The following is a 16,318-nucleotide window of genomic DNA, read 5'->3' as shown; positions in this document are numbered from 1 at the left end:
GCAGAACTAGCCCGATTATTAAGAGCAAATTCGGCCAGTGGCAAAAAAGCAACCCAGTCATCTTGATCAGCAGAAACAAAACACCTCAAATAAGTTTCCAAGGTCTGATTAGTTCGCTCCGTCTGGCCATTCGTCTGAGGATGGAATGCAGACGAGAAAGACAAATCAATGCCCATCTTGGCACAAAACGTCCGCCAAAATCTAGACACAAACTGGGATCCCCTGTCAGAAACGATATTCTCCGGAATCCCATGCAAACGAACCACGTTCTGAAAAAATAAAGGGACCAACTCAGAGGAGGAAGGCAACTTAGGCAAGGGCACCAAATGAACCATCTTAGAAAAGCGGTCACACACAACCCAGATAACGGACATTTTCTGTGAAACCGGGAGATCAGAAATAAAATCCATGGAAATGTGCGTCCAAGGCCTCTTCGGGATGGGCAAGGATAACAACAACCCACTGGCCCGAGAACAGCAAGGCTTAGCTCGAGCACATACTTCACAAGACTGCACAAAGGTACGCACATCCCTAGACAAGGAAGGCCACCAAAAAGACCTGGCCACCAAGTCTCTAGTACCAAATATTCCAGGATGACCAGCCAACACAGAAGAATGGACCTCGGAGATGACTCTACTGGTCCAATCATCCGGAACAAACAGTCTTTCTGGTGGACAACGATCCGGTTTATCCACCTGAAACTCCTGCAATGCACGTCGCAAGTCTGGGGATACGGCGGACAATATTACCCCATCCCTAAGGATACCAGTAGGCCCAGAGTCTCCAGGAGAGTCAGGCACAAAACTCCTGGAAAGAGCATCTGCCTTCACATTCTTTGAACCTGGCAGGTATGAAACCACGAAATTGAAACGAGAAAAAAACAACGACCAACGAGCCTGTCTAGGATTCAAACGCCTGGCAGATTCAAGGTAAATGAGATTCTTGTGATCAGTCAAGACCACCACACGATGTTTAGCACCCTCCAGCCAATGACGCCACTCCTCAAATGCCCACTTCATGGCCAAAAGCTCCCGATTACCCACATCATAATTGCGCTCGGCGGGTGAGAATTTTCTAGAGAAGAATGCACATGGCTTCATCACCGAGCCATTAGAACTTCTCTGTGACAAAACCGCCCCCGCTCCAATCTCGGAAGCATCAACCTCAACCTGGAAAGGAAGTGAAACATCTGGTTGACACAACACAGGAGCAGAAGAAAACCGGCGCTTAAGTTCCTGAAAGGCCCCCACGGCCGCAGGAGACCAATCAGCAACATCAGCACCCTTTTTAGTCAAATCAGTCAAAGGTTTAACAATACTGGAAAAATTAGCAATGAACCGACGATAAAAATTAGCAAACCCCAAGAACTTCTGTAGGCTCTTAACAGATGTAGGTTGTGTCCAGTCACAAATTGCCTGAACCTTGACGGGATCCATCTCAATAGTAGAAGGAGAAAAAATGTACCCCAAAAAAGAAATCTTCTGGACTCCAAAGAGACACTTTGAGCCCTTCACAAACAGAGAATTGGCCCGCAGAACCTGAAACACCTTCCTGACCTGTAGAACATGAGACTCCCAGTCATCAGAAAACACCAAAATATCATCCAAATACACAATCATAAACTTATCCAGATATTCACGGAAAATATTGTGCATAAAGGACTGAAAGACTGACGGAGCATTGGAGAGTCCAAAAGGCATTACCAAATACTCAAAATGGCCCTCAGGCGTATTAAATGCGGTTTTCCACTCATCACCCTGTTTTATCCGCACCAGATTATACGCACCGCGAAGATCTATCTTAGTGAACCACCTAGCCCCCTTAATGCGAGCAAACAAATCAGTCAATAATGGCAATGGATACTGATATTTGACTGTAATCTTATTCAGAAGGCGATAATCTATACAAGGCCTCAGGGAACCATCTTTTTTTGCCACGAAAAAAAAACCTGCTCCCAGAGGGGACGAAGATGGACGAATATGTCCCTTTTCCAAGGACTCCTTAATATAATTCCGCATAGCAGTATGCTCTGGCAGTGACAGATTAAATAAACGACCCTTAGGGAACTTACTGCCAGGAATCAATTCTATAGCACAGTCACAATCTCTATGAGGAGGGAGCGAATTGAGCTTAGGCTCCTCAAAAACATCCCTATAGTCCGACAAAAACTCAGGGATCTCCGAAGGAGTAGATGAAGCGATTGAAATCGGAGGTGCATCATCATGAACCCCCTGACATCCCCAGCTTAACACAGACATTGTTTTCCAGTCCAGGACAGGATTATGAGTTTGTAACCATGGCAGACCCAGCACTAGTACATCATGTAAATTATACAGTACAAGGAAGCGAATCACCTCCTGATGAACGGGAGTCATGCGCATGGTCACTTGTGTCCAATACTGCGGTTTATTCATAGCCAATGGTGTAGAGTCAATTCCCTTCAGAGGAATAGGAACTTCCAGAGGCTCCAGACTAAAACCGCAGCGTTTAGCAAATGACCAATCCATAAGACTCAGGGCAGCGCCCGAATCCACATAGGCATCAACGGAAATGGAAGACAGTGAAAAAATCAGAGTCACAGACAAAATGAACTTAGGCTGCAGAGTACCAATGGCAAAAGATTTATCAAGCTTTTTTGTGCGTTTAGAGCATGCTGATATAACATGAGCCGAATCACCACAATAAAAACACAATCCATTTTTCCGCCTATAATTTTGCCGTTCACTTCTGGACTGAATTCTATCACATTGCATAGTCTCAGGTGCCTGTTCAGAAGACACCGCCAACTGGTGCACGGGTTTGCGCTCCCGTAAACGCCGATCAATCTGAATGGCCATAGCCATAGACTCATTCAGACCTGTAGGCGTAGGGAACCCCACCATAATATCCTTAATGGCCTCAGAAAGACCATTTCTGAAGTTTGCAGCCAGGGCGCACTCATTCCACTGAGTAAGCACCGACCATTTCCGAAATTTTTGACAATATATTTCCGCTTCATCATGCCCCTGAGAGAGGGCTAACAAAGCCTTTTCAGCCTGAATCTCCAGGTTGGGTTCCTCATAGAGCAATCCCAATGCCAGAAAAAACGCATCCACACTGAGCAATGCAGGATCCCCTGGTGCCAATGCAAATGCCCAATTCTGAGGGTCGCCCCGCAGGAAAGATATTACAATCCTGACCTGTTGAGCAGGGTCTCCAGAGGAGCGAGATTTTAAAGAAAGAAACAATTTACAATTGTTCCTGAAATTCAGGAAGGTAGATCTATCTCCAGAGAAGAACTCTGGAATGGGAATTCTAGGTTCAGACATGGGAGTGTGAACAACAAAATCCTGTATGTTTTGAAGTTTTGCCGCGAGATTACTCAGGCTGGAAGCCAAACTCTGGACATCCATGTTAAACAGCTAAGATCAGAGCCATTCAAGGGTTAAGAGGAGGTAAGAAGCAGCTAGACAGCAATTAAGGGCTAGGCAGCAAAACTCTGAAGGGAAAAAAAAAAAAAATTTCCCTTAAACACTTCTTTTTCTCCTGCTTCAGCCCAAACAATTAACACTTTGTGGGCCGGCTATACTGTCATGAATCCCCAATGGCTAGGGATAGCACAGGACAAGCAAGGTACAAATAAATAACGGACGAGCTCTAGGGTGATGGAACCTGGGCTGACCGCTGCCCTACGCCTGACAAACGCAACTAGAGATAGCCAGGGAGCGTGCCTACGTTGGTTCTAGACGCCACACACCAGCCTAAGAGCTAACTAGTACTGCAGAGGAAATAAAGACCTCACTTGCCTCCAGAGGGATGAACCCCAAAAGGTATAGTTGCCCCCCACATGTATTGACGGTGAAATGAGAGGAAGGCACACACATAGAGATGATATATATAGGTTTAGCAAATTGAGGCCCGCTGTAAACTAGAAAGCAGAACGATACAAAAGGGGTCTGAGCGGTCAGCAAAAAACCCTAATCAAAAAAACCATCCTGAGATTACAAGAACCCATGTGCCAACTCATGGCACATGGGGAGAACCTCAGTCCACTAGAGCTACCAGCTAGCATAGAGACATAATAAGCAAGCTGGACAAAAAAACCAAACAACTGAAAATCAGCACTTAGCTTATCCTGAAAGATCTGGGAGCAGGTAGGCAGGAACCAAACAGAGCACATCTGAATACATTGATAGCCGGCAAGGGAATGACAGAAAGGCCAGGTAAAATAGGAAACACCCAGCCTCTGATGGACAGGTGGAAACCAAAGGCCGCAACCCACCAAAGTCACCCAGTACCAGCAGTAACCACCAGAGGGAGCCCACAAACAGAATCCACAACAGGGAAGTCACCTGCAGAAGGTCCAATCGGTACTGGACGCACTGAAGAAGGCACAGTATACCATATAAAAGAGGCAAAATACTTGGGCTACATTGTCAGAAGGGGCAAAATAAAGCCATAAAAAGATAAGGTGGAGGCAATCCAAAAATGTCCTCAGCAGGTTAGGGCATTTCTGGGAATTGTGGGATACTATCGACGATTTATCCCAAATTTTGCCATGATAGAAGCCCCCCTGACTAATCTTCTCAATGACACAAAGATGTTGATGGCCAATTGGTCCTCTGAAACAGAGATAGCATTCCAGGAGTTGAAGCTCACCCTATGCAATCACCTGGCCTTGGTCGCACCTGACTTCACTAAGGAGTTTGTGAGACAGTGTTCCCATGTCTACATCCGTTTACAGCTGAGTGAGCCGATCAACCACAAAGTATATTCCTATTAATATAAGTCATACAGTACAGATACAGAATAATATTTACATCCAGGTACTTACCCCTGACGTCTCGTCTGATTAGAGTCGTTTTCGTCTTTTTCTTCTCCATCTGTTCAGACCTTCGTGTCAACAACTTCCAGCCTCGACTCATCTTCTCACGAGGATCACTGCAACCCTGAAAATAACAAGGTCACATATATTGTATACATTCATGTTTTTTCCTTGCACTACACAGTTGACAGATACTGTATGTACTGCACCATTAAGATGCTACTAGCCATGCACCAATCAAAATATAAATTGATAAGCAGCACTGTGCCCCCCATTAACTATAATCTCTGCTGCTCAATAAATAGAAATTCTTTAGTCTCTGTGACTCTCTCCAATTAACTTTAAGACGATGTACATATGCTATTTTTTTTATGGAAAATATGCAAGGTTTTACAGTTCAAGCAAAGTGAATGAGATCCCTGAAGCCTCATGCACATGTTGCTTATTTTTTCCTTGCAGAGCTGCAGCAGATTAAAATCTGCATAATGTCAATTCCTGTAGTGTGTTTCACCCATATTAATGAATGGGGGGAAATATGCAAAAAAAAAAAAGCATGTCAAAAACATGGCAAAAAAGTGTATTTTATGTAGTGCTCTTCTTGTCAACACAATAGAATAAGCAGCAGATTTTTCTGCTTCAAATCCTGAATGTGTGCACATAGCCTTAGTCCCTGTCCTGTGTCCCCTCCATTCATTATAAATCCTTATTGCATCAAAACGAATTTTGGGGTGGGAGATGATATTATCAGGTACTTATCCTCCACCGCTTCTCAATTCATTATCATCTTCTCCCACCTTTCAATTCATTACAAAGTTTCATATATGTCTTGCTCTGTACTCTCCCACTCCCCAATAAAGTCCCTGGTAGTGTCATAATAAAGTGTGAATGGGAGAGGGCGCTATCAGGGACTTAGCACATTCCTCTCCCACCCAATTCACTTTACATCCATATTGTCACAGTTCCACCTCTCAGTGTGTCTGGGATGCTTGGCCATCCAATCTGGTACAGAGGTGTGCTGAAGCTGTCAGTACTTTGATTGACAGCTTGGCCATCCAGTCAGGTACAGGGGCATTCTGAGCTGTCAGTGTGTTGATTAACAGCTCAACTAGCCAATCTTAGACTGTGAGGCGTTCGCTGTCTCCAAGTGTTCATTATTCCAGGTAATTGATATGCTACTTAACCAAGTTGTGTCTCACAGAAATCCTGCCATACGTACATTCAGCATGTGAGGTTTGTTCTCCTGTGCCTTGAGTTCTATATGCTTGATCTGCTGCCTGATCTTGGACTTTGTTCTGACCATCCACCTGTTTAACCCCTTCAGCGCTGATCTGTTATCCTCCCGATACTCTGACTTCGGAATGTTACCTGCCTACGCTTTTGTCTCTTCCTTTTGTTTCTGGTGTACCCTTCTGGCTTCTGACCTTGGACTCCTTGATCATTCTGACTCACGGCTTGTTCATGACAAGTGACCAGTGTCACATTACGTTTGGCTGATACACTTTTTTTTTCACCAGTATGGATCCTGTTCACACATTTTTTCACCAGGTGGGGAATTTGAAACAAATGACTCAGGATCAGGCAAAGTATTGCCAGAGTCTGGAGTCATTGCGATATCAGTTGTAGGGTCAGATAAATAACTTGATGAAGACCCCCCATACACCCCCACTGCCGACAGTGGCTGTGACATCAGTACCCTTTGATGTACAGTTGGTCTCTCCCAAACCTGTAACATCAGTCCCTGATAAATGTTCTGGAGAGAAAGACCAGTTTAGAGTATTCAGGGAGAGCTGTGAGTTATTTTTTTAACCTATGCCCCTGGTCGTCAGGGGAGGAGTTCCAGCGGGTGGGAAAAATCATGTCCCTACTGCGAGGGGGTCTTTATATGTACATGTAATCCCTTTAAAGCTTAACTTTTAATATTATAAATATAAAACCCTGACCCAGACCTGGGCATTTTCTTTGTCCCCACAAGCCCCAGAACAGTTTTCTGTTGATGCCTTTTTTGACAGTTTAGGTCTGATAAATGATGAACCCGTCAGAATCCAGGTTGCTGAGGCTAAGATCATGAACCTGTCATATGGGGGTTGCACAACTGAGGACTACTGTACTGAGTTCTGGCAGTGGTCCACCAAAATTCTATGAAATGATGCTGCTCTCAGGTGCCAGTTCCAAAGATGTCTTTCCGAGATACTCAAGGATGCTCTGGTCCTCCATGATGCCCCTTGTTCCCTGATGGAGGCCATGACTTCAGCCATACGAATGTACCACAAAATCCATGAGAGACATGGAGAACAGCAGGCCACATATTATACTTCCCTGGTGCAGGTCCATTTACCCGAGGTTAGAGTTGTCAGTCTTCATGTTGTGGAGAGAAGACGGAGACAAGATTTTGGATTCTGTCTATACTGTAATCTCTCTACATTTTCTAAAGAATTGTCCAACTCATCCTCAAGCTATGAAACCATTGAGAAAACGTCTGAATCTGGGTTATGGCCGATAAGGTCACCCATACTCCCAGGTACCTTTTTCTTCCTCTGATAAAGTACTAATAAATACTATGATTTCAATTGAGAACCAGGTGTTCACAATCCAGTTATTGATTGGTGTCAGAAGGAGATTGTTAAATGAAGCCCCAATTATTGTAAGAAATGTCTAAAAATTGTACAAATGTGCTCCATTAGTCTGGAGGGTCTTCCAAGGTACCTGAAGGACTTCGGAGATGTGTTCTTGGAAAAAGAGGGGGAGATACTTCCTCCCCATCGTCCCTATGATTGTGCTATTGATCCTATTCCTAGCACCAAGTTGCCAAAAGCTCGCCTTTACCATTTGTTGGGACCTGAATGGACCACCATGAAAGACTATGTTGACAAAAGTTTATGGAAGGGTCATAGCCATCCTTCCTTCTCCCCTATAGCTGCTTGATTTTTCTTTGTTAATAAAAAGATGGGGGTCTCCGTACTTGCCTTGATTTCCAAGAACTAAACAAGATCACGGTTAAAAATATTTACCAACTTCCACTCATCCCCGACCTATATAATCAGCTTCTGAGGGCCAGGGTGTTTTCTAAACTTGATATTAGAGGGGCTTACAATTTGATACGCATCCGGAAGGATAATGAGTGGGAAACTGCATTTTTAACTTCTGAGGGTCTTTTTGATTACATTGTCATGCTTTTAGGATTATCTAATGCACCTGCTGTGTTTCGAAATGTTATGAATAATATTTTCTCTGACTGCATTGCAAGATATGTTTTGATATATGACATTCTAATTTTCTCGCCAGACTTGGACATTCACCAGGAACATGTCCGTGTTGTGTTACAGAGATTGAGGGAGAACTCTCTGTTTGCTAAATTAGAGAAATGTGTTTTTTACTGTTCAGGAAATCTCTTTCCTGGGGTTTATCTTGTCAGCAGAAGGGTTTAAGAAGGATCCTGGGAAGATGCAGGTCATAATTGATTGGGTTCAACCTCGTGATCTTAATGCTTTGCAGCATTTTCTGGGATTCGCCAACTTTTATAGAATATGTATCAAGGAGTTTTCACAGATTGCTTAATCACTTACTGACCTTACACATAAGGGGGCAAATTTCAAGGTTTGGTCACCGGGTGATATCAGGGTTTTTGAGAGATTAAAAGATTGTTTACGTCTGTATCCATTCTGACCCAACCTGAACTCCAAGAACTGTTCATTGTGAAGGTGGATGCTTCGGAGATCAGAGTTGGGGCAGTCTTATTGCAGGGGCCTAAAGCTGTGACTAATCTGTGTCCATGTGCTTTTCTTTCTAAAAAAAATTCACTGGTGGAGAGAAATTATGATGTTGGGAATTGGGAGTTACTTGCTGTTAAATTGGCCTTTGAGGAATGGAAGCATTTTTGGAGGGGGCGGTTCATCCAGTTATGGTGATCATGGATGACAAGAATTTGGATTACATTGTATCGGCTAAAAGGCTAACTCCTAGACAGGCCGGATGGTCTTTGTTTTTCTCTTGGTTTAATTTTTCTTTTACATTCATGCAAGAGTCTAAGAATGTGAAAACTGATGCTCTATCTCATAGTCTAGGTTCCAATTCTCCTCCAAGACCTCCATCCTCCATTATTCCTCAGGGTATTGTGGTGTCTATGGTAAACTCGGAATTGGAACAGGAGATTCGTAAAGTCCAGTCATTAGCTCCTTCTATTTCCACAGGGTACAAATTATTTGTGCCTGTGTACCAAAGATTGCGGGTGTTACAGGAATTTAATGATTCCATTTTAAGTGGTCATCCTGGGGTTGCTTCTACAAGGAAAGCCATTGTAAGACTTTCTTGGGTCTCCGTCCATGCATAATGATTAGGGTTGAGCGACTTTCATTTTTTTAAGATCGAGTAGGGTTTTGGGAAACCCGATTTTGTCCAGAGTCGAGTCGAGTGCAGTCGGCCGATTATCGCTAAAAGTCGGGGATCGACCGAAACACGAAACCCAATGCAAGTCAATGGGGAAGCATAGTCGGCAGTGAGTGGAGGCCAGGAAAACACCTACAGTGCCCATTTTAATGCCAAAAACATCCATTCTTGTTTCTGAAGCTTGCCAATCTTAATTAACTGTATAATAATAGTTGGGCATAGGGAATTGGGGGAAAGTTGTGGGGGGAGTAGGGCTGGCTCAAGTTTTTCGTGGGCCCAGGAAATGCGGACTACGTCACGGCGGTGTTGCAGGGAAAGGTAAGTATTTAAAAGTTGCAAGTGCTGTGATCCTGAGCAAGCAGGGGGGGGGCCCACTCGTTCGCATTGCCACTGGCACAGGGCCCCTCAAAGTACGGCGGTGTGTTTGCATGGCGGGGGCGCCTCCCACCAGCAGCGACACTTTTGCGTACTCTGAGGGGCCCTGTGCCAGTGACGTCGCCAACGAGTATGCCCCCCCACCTGATGAAGGAACCTGCACTTTCATCTGCACCTTCCTCTTTGTCCCTGTGTAAGGTGGTATAACATGCGGGAAGGGGAACCTTACTTTCAGCAGGGACAGATTCTGGCTGTGTAGAGTACAAGGGGAATGTAGTGGTCTAGGTCAATGTACCAGCAGACTCATTTAGCAGTGGCTGGGCAATGGGCAGGATGAGGAGGAAACAGATATAGGGCCAAAGAATAAAGTAGGCTACATGCAGTTCAAAATTGGTAACAGGACTAAACAGGCGGCATTGCTTTGTTCAGTGGAGTAGCAAACCCAAGAGCAGCAGACACTGTTTCAAGGGCCTAACCACACTAGTAGGCCAAATGCAGTTTAATATCTGATAGTATAGGGCGAAAGCCAGAATGTGGAAGCTCAGCTTTGTTCAGTTGAGGACAACACCAGGGAGGGGCAGACACCTTTAGTAGGCCGGAAAAGCCTATTGCATTTTTTAAAATGGTAATTTGGAGCAGAAGGTTGAAGCTCAGCTTTATTTAGTTGAGGGCAACACCAGGCAGGGGCACACAGACAGACACCTTTAGTAGGCCGGAAAAGCCTATTGCATTTTTCAAAATGGTAATTTGGAGCAGAAGGTTGAAGCTCAGCTTTATTTAGTTGAGGGCAACACCAGGGAGGGGCAGAAGCCGTTAGTAGGCCCTAACCACCATTTTTTTTTTAAAACCACTTAATGAGAGCCGGAAGGTTGAAGCTCAGCTTTATTTAGTTGAGGACAACACCAGGGAGGGGCAGAAGCCGTTAGTAGGCCCTAACCACCATTTTTTTTTTTAAAACCACATAATGAGAGCCGGAAGGTTGAAGCTCAGCTTTATTTAGTTGAGGACAACACCAGGGAGGGGCAGAAGCCGTTAGTAGGCCCTAACCACCATTTTTTTTTTAAAACCACTTAATGAGAGCCGGAAGGTTGAAGCTCAGCTTTATTTAGTTGAGGACAACACCAGGGAGGGGCACACAGACAGACACCTTTAGTAGGCCTGAAAAGCCTATTGCATTTTTCAAAATGGTAATTTGGAGCAGAAGGTTGAAGCTCAGCTTTATTTAGTTGAGGGCAACACCAGGGAGGGGCAGAAGCCGTTAGTAGGCCCTAACCACCATTTTTTTTTTTAAAACCACATAATGAGAGCCGGAAGGTTGAAGCTCAGCTTTATTTAGTTGAGGACAACACCAGGCAGGGGCACACAGACAGACACCTTTAGTAGGCCTGAAAAGCCTATTGCATTTTTCAAAATGGTAATTTGGAGCAGAAGGTTGAAGCTCAGCTTTATTTAGTTGAGGGCAACACCAGGGAGGGGCAGAAGCCGTTAGTAGGCCCTAACCAAAGTTGAAGGCCAAATGCAGTTTAATTTCTGATACCATAGGCCGAAAGCCAGAAGGTGGAAGTTCCGATTTAGACAGTGGAGGACAATTTGAATTAGGGACTGCAGACAGACTTAGTAGGCTGTCCCCTGTGGACCATGCATCCACCACATTAACCCATTGCGCCGTAATGGACACGTAATCTTCCGTTGCCATGCCTACAGGTCCATGCGTCTGTTGTCAGGTGCACCTTTGTACTCACAGATTGCCAGAGTGCATGGACAATGCGGTCTTCTACATGCTGGTGGAGGGTTGGGATGGCTTTTCTCGCAAAAGAAGTGTCGACTGGTTAGCTTGTAGCGTGGTACAGCGTAGTCCATCATGGCCTTATTAATAGTAAATAAAATATATAACTAGGCTCTATGAACTTTTAAATAGGTTCCAGGGGTACACGGGCAGCATTGGTGTGGTCAGTGGAGGAGTATTGCAAGTAGGGGCTGCAGACAGGCTATCAAAGGCCTAAAATAACAAACAGTAGGCAGTCATGGCAGTTTTACATCGGTTACATGGATACACAGGCAGGCACTCCAGGCAGCATTGTGGTCAGTGGAGGAGTATTGCAAGTAGGGGCCGCAGACAGGCTATCAAAGGCCTAAAATAACAAACAATAGGCTCATGGCAGTTTCACAGCGGTTACATGGATACACGGGCAGGCAGCTTGGTGGTGGTGAGTGGAGGAGTATTTAAAGTAGGGACCGCAGACAGGCTTCAAAGGCCTAACATAAGAAAATGGGCTGGCTGTAGGCACTTTATAATTGGTTCCAGGGGTACACGGGCAGCAGTGGTCTGGTCAGTGGAGGAGTATTTAAAGTAGGGACCGCAGACAGGCTATCAAAGGCCTAACATAACAAACAATAGGCTCATGGCAGTTTCACAGCGGTTACATGGATACACGGGCAGGCAGCTTGGTGGTGGTGAGTGGAGGAGTATTTAAAGTAGGGACCGCAGACAGGCTTCAAAGGCCTAACATAAGAAAATGGGCTGGCTGTAGGCACTTTATAATTGGTTCCAGGGGTACACGGGCAGCAGTGGTCTGGTCAGTGGAGGAGTATTTAAAGTAGGGACCGCAGACAGGCTATCAAAGGCCTAACATAACAAACAATAGGCTCATGGCAGTTTCACAGCGGTTACATGGATACACGGGCAGGCAGCTTGGTGGTGGTGAGTGGAGGAGTATTTAAAGTAGGGACCGCAGACAGGCTTCAAAGGCCTAACATAAGAAAATGGGCTGGCTGTAGGCACTTTATAATTGGTTCCAGGGGTACACGGGCAGCAGTGGTCTGGTCAGTGGAGGAGTATTTAAAGTAGGGACCGCAGACAGGCTTCAAAGGCCTAACATAAGAAAATGGGCTGGCTGTAGGCACTTTATAATTGGTTCCAGGGGTACACGGGCAGCAGTGGTCTGGTCAGTGGAGGAGTATTTAAAGTAGGGACCGCAGACAGGCTATCAAAGGCCTAACATAACAAACAATAGGCTCATGGCAGTTTCACAGCGGTTACATGGATACACGGGCAGGCAGCTTGGTGGTCAGTGGAGGAGTATTTAAAGTAGGGACCGCAGACAGGCTATCAAAGGCCTAAAATAACAAACAATAGGCTCATGGCAGTTTTACAGCGGTTACATGGATACACAGGCAGCTTGGTGGTGAGTGGAGGAGTAGTGCAAGGAGTGTCTGTCCCAGTACTCCCAAAATATAAATAGATGTTAATGTCTCGCAAAACAACCAAAACAAAAAAAAAAGGTGGCATACTTAGGTACAGGGGTGGGCTCATCTACTGAGTTTCTGACATAGTAATTTGGCAGTAACTATTTAATGGTGCCAATATAGGACACAGACACAGACTACTTTAAGTTGCATCATAGATGTCTACAAATTTGTATTGTCAGTGCCAGACATTGAATGATGTCAGCGAATAGACTAAAGATTGGTGGAGCTGTGCGACATAATTTTGCACGTGGTAGAGCACATTTTGAGCTGGGGTAGGGGGGAACTCTCTTGAGGCCGGCGGGACCGCCCCAGGGCCCCTCATGTTACAACGGTGTGTCTGACGTTGGGTGCGCACCACCACCGCCAGAGACACTACATTGTACTATGAGGGACCCAGTAGCAATGCCGTCAACCAAAAGCGAGCACACCCACCTCTTCAGACAAACAGCAGTCTCACGGGTGCTTGCGCCAAGTCGCGATACCACGGCCCCGTGTGGGGAGTTTTGCCATTTAGGGAGGTGTAAACATGTCGTATGCTGTACAATCAGCTGCAGCAAATTAGACATTAGAAAAGTAATTCACAGGCAAGAGCTTTTCATAGGAAAGCTAGGTGTCGGCCGGGCAAGGTGGGGCAAAAGATTTCGAAATCCAGTTGTGGTTCATTTTAATGAATGTTAGATCGTCAACATTTTGGGTAGCCAGACGAGTCCTTTTTTCGGTTAATATTGAACCTGCAGCACTGAATACTCTTTCTGATAGGACACTTGCTGCCGGGCAAGCAAGCTCCTGCAATGCATATTCTGCCAATTCTGGCCAGGTGTCTAATTTGGAGGCCCAGTAATCAAATGGGAATGACGGTTGAGGGAGAACATCGATAAGGGATGAAAAATAGTTAGTAACCATACTGGACAAATGTTGTCTCCTGTCACTTTCAATTGATGCAGCAGTACCTGTCCTGTCTGCGGTCATAGCAAAATCACTCCACAACCTGGTCAGAAAACCCCTCTGTCCAACGCCACTTCTGATGTGTGCACCCCTAACACTCCTAGTCTGCTGCCCCCTGGAGCTCGTGTGAGAACGATCACGTGCGCTGTGTGCTGGGAATGCCTGAAGCAAACGGTCAACAAGAGTTGATTGTTTGGTTGCTAATATTAGTTCCAAGTTCTCATGTGGCATAATATTTTGCAATTTGCCTTTATAGCGTGGATCAAGGAGGCAGGCCAACCAGTAATCGTCATCGTTCATCATTTTCGTAATGCGTGTGTCCCTTTGTAGGATACGTAAGGCATAATCCGCCATGTGGGCCAAAGTTCCACTTGTCAAATCTCCGGTTGTGATTGGTTGAGGGGCAGTTGCAGGCAAATCTACGTCACTTGTGTCCCTCAAAAAACCAGAACCCGGCCGTGACACGCAACCAATTTCCTGTGCCCCCGTGAAAGTTTCCGCATTAAAAATATACTCATCCCCATCATCCTCCTCATCCTCCACCTCCTCTTCGCCCGCTACCTCGTCCTGTACACTGCCCTGACCAGACAATGGCTGACTGTCATCAAGGCTTCCCTCTTCCTCTGGTGCAGACGCCTGCTCCTTTATGTGCGTCAAACTTTGCATCAGCAGACGCATTAGGGGGATGCTCATGCTTATTACGGCGTTGTCTGCACTAACCAGCCATGTGCATTCCTCAAAACACTGAAGGACTTGACACATGTCTTGTATCTTCGACCACTGCACACCTGACAACTCCATGTCTGCCATCCTACTGCCTGCCCGTGTATCCTCCCACAAATAAATAACAGCACGCCTCTGTTCGCACAGTCTCTGAAGCATGTGCAGTGTTGAGTTCCACCTTGTTGCAACGTCTATGATTAGGCGATGCTGGGGAAGGTTCAAAGACCGCTGATAGGTCTGCATACGGCTGGCGTGTACAGGCGAACGTCGGATATGTGAGCAAAGTGCACGCACTTTGAGGAGCAGGTCGGAGAACCCAGGATAAGTTTTCAATAAGCACTGCACCACCAGGTTTAAGGTGTGAGCCAGGCAAGGAATGTGTTTCAGTTGGGAAAGGGAGATGGCAGCCATGAAATTCCTTCCGTTATCACTCACTACCTTGCCTGCCTCAAGATCTACTGTGTCCAGCCACGACTGCGTTTCTTGTTGCAAGAACTCGGACAGAACTTCCGCGGTGTGTCTGTTGTCGCCCAAACACTTCATAGCCAATACAGCCTGCTGACGCTTGGCAGTAGCTGGCCCATAATGGGACAACTGGTGTGCAACAGTGTCATCTGCCGATGGAGTGGTTGGCCGACTGCGTTCTGTGGAAGAGCTGTAGCTTCTGCAGGAGGACGAGGAGGAGGAGGAGGGGGTGCGAACGCCTACAGCCAACTGTTTCCTAGACCGTGGGCTAGGCACAACTGTCCCTAAATTGATGTCGCCTGTGGACCCTGCATCCACCACATTCACCCAGTGTGCCGTGATGGACACATAACGTCCCTGGCCATGCCTACTGGTCCATGCATCTGTAGTCAGGTGCACCTTTGTACTCACAGATTGCCTGAGTGCATGGACGATGCGCTGTTTAACATGCTGGTGCAGGGCTGGGATGGCTTTTCTGGAAAAAAAGTGTCGACTGGGTAGCTCGTATCGTGGTTCAGCGTACTCCATCAGGGCTTTGAAAGCTTCGCTTTCAACTAACCGGTAGGGCATCATCTCTAACGAGATTAGTCTAGCTATGTGGGCGTTAAAACCCTGTGTACGCGGATGCGAGGATAAGTACTTCCTTTTTCTAACCAGAGTCTCATGTAGGGTGAGCTGGACTGGAGAGCTGTAGATCGTGGAACTTTCGGGTGTGCCGGTGTACATGGCAGACTGAGAGACGGTTGGAGACGGTATTGTTTCCGCCGGTGCCCTAGATGCAATATTTCCTCCTACAAAACTGGTGATTCCCTGACCCTGACTGCTTTTGGCTGGCAAAGAAACCTGCACAGATACTGCCGGTGGTGCGGAAAATGGTGGCCTTACAGTGACGGAAGGGATGTTGCGTTGCTGACTAGCTTCATTGGCCGAGGGTGCTACAACCTTGAGGGACGTTTGGTAGTTAGTCCAGGCTTGAAAATGCATGGTGGTTAAGTGTCTATGCATGCAACTAGTATTTAGACTTTTCAGATTCTGACCTCTGCTTAAGCTAGTTGAACATTTTTGACAGATGACTTTGCGCTGATCAGTTGGATGTTGTTTAAAAAAATGCCAGACTGCACTCTTCCTAGACTCGGATCCCTTTTCAGGGATTGCAGACTGAGCTTTAACCGGATGGCAACGCTGTGCTCCAACAGGTTTTGGCTTTGACACGCGTTTTGGTCCAGATACGGGCCCGGCAGATGGAACCTGTTGCGATGTTGATGCCTGCTGCGGCCCCTCCTCCACCTCCGCTTCTGAACTACTGCCGCCTGCACCCTGTTCCCCCAATGGCTGCCAATCGGGGTCAATAACTGGGTCATCTATTACCTCCTC

Source organism: Ranitomeya variabilis, chromosome 3, assembly GCF_051348905.1.
Source record: "Ranitomeya variabilis isolate aRanVar5 chromosome 3, aRanVar5.hap1, whole genome shotgun sequence".
In the NCBI taxonomy this organism is placed as follows: domain Eukaryota; kingdom Metazoa; phylum Chordata; class Amphibia; order Anura; family Dendrobatidae; genus Ranitomeya; species Ranitomeya variabilis.
This window is presented reverse-complemented; position numbering follows the sequence as displayed.